The following is a 919-nucleotide window of genomic DNA, read 5'->3' as shown; positions in this document are numbered from 1 at the left end:
ACTATCCAGGACGAAACGTCCAACATCCATAAGTACATCAAGAACAAGGCTCCTACATATGATTTGCTCAGTGACTGTCTCAGACACAGGGGAACAGAGGATGATAAGGTGCTGCAGGGACCATCATGGGAGGACACGCCCCTACATGGGATGTACCACCAGAACAGAAGTGGCTGATATCACGAAATCCCACCAATGGCTAGAAAGAGCCGGCCTGAAGGACAGAGGCCCTGATCATGGCAGCACAGGAGCAGGCCCTGAACACCAGATCAATAGAGGCCCAGATCTACCACACCAGACAAGACCCAAGGTGTAGGCTGTGCAAAGGGGCCCTGAGACCATCCCACTCATAACTGCAGGGTGCAAGATGCTAGCAGGGACAGCATACATGGAGCGTCATAACATACAGAAACATCTGTGCAGAGTACGGGCCCAAGGACAAAGTGGGAAACACCTCCAAAGGTGGAGAACGACCGAGCCAAGGTCCTCTGGGACTTCCAGATACAGAGAGACCGAATAGTAATGGTGAACCAACCAGATAATAAGCTCAGTCACACGGGAGGAGCTTAGTGGAGAGCTGCTGCTCCTTCTCAAAGAGCAGCAGATGCAGCGAGCAGCAGGCTGTTTGGGAACACAGCAGAAACATCAAAAAATGAATAATTAGTCTGAATATTATTCTTCATCTGTGGGCTGGGCTTCAAAAAGAGACTGAGAGAATGGATTAGGCATCACAGTGACAGAGTTTAATGCACACAGTGGATGGCTACAGTGACTGAAGCATATATGAAGCATATATGGTTTCTATAGTGCCACAACAGCGCTTCGCTGACCTTCATATACTGCCTTTAGTGAACTCTGGCAAACATTAAAGGACAGGCCGGGTGCAGCGTTCTCATATGTCTGCGTGGGGGAGGCATGT

This window comes from Eucyclogobius newberryi, unplaced genomic scaffold, assembly GCF_026437365.1.
Source record: "Eucyclogobius newberryi isolate DKJ021-1_F unplaced genomic scaffold, fEucNew1.0.hap1 SCAF_17, whole genome shotgun sequence".
In the NCBI taxonomy this organism is placed as follows: domain Eukaryota; kingdom Metazoa; phylum Chordata; class Actinopteri; order Gobiiformes; family Gobiidae; genus Eucyclogobius; species Eucyclogobius newberryi.
The sequence above is the reverse complement of the archived record's forward strand: the minus strand, read 5'-3'. Positions refer to the sequence as shown.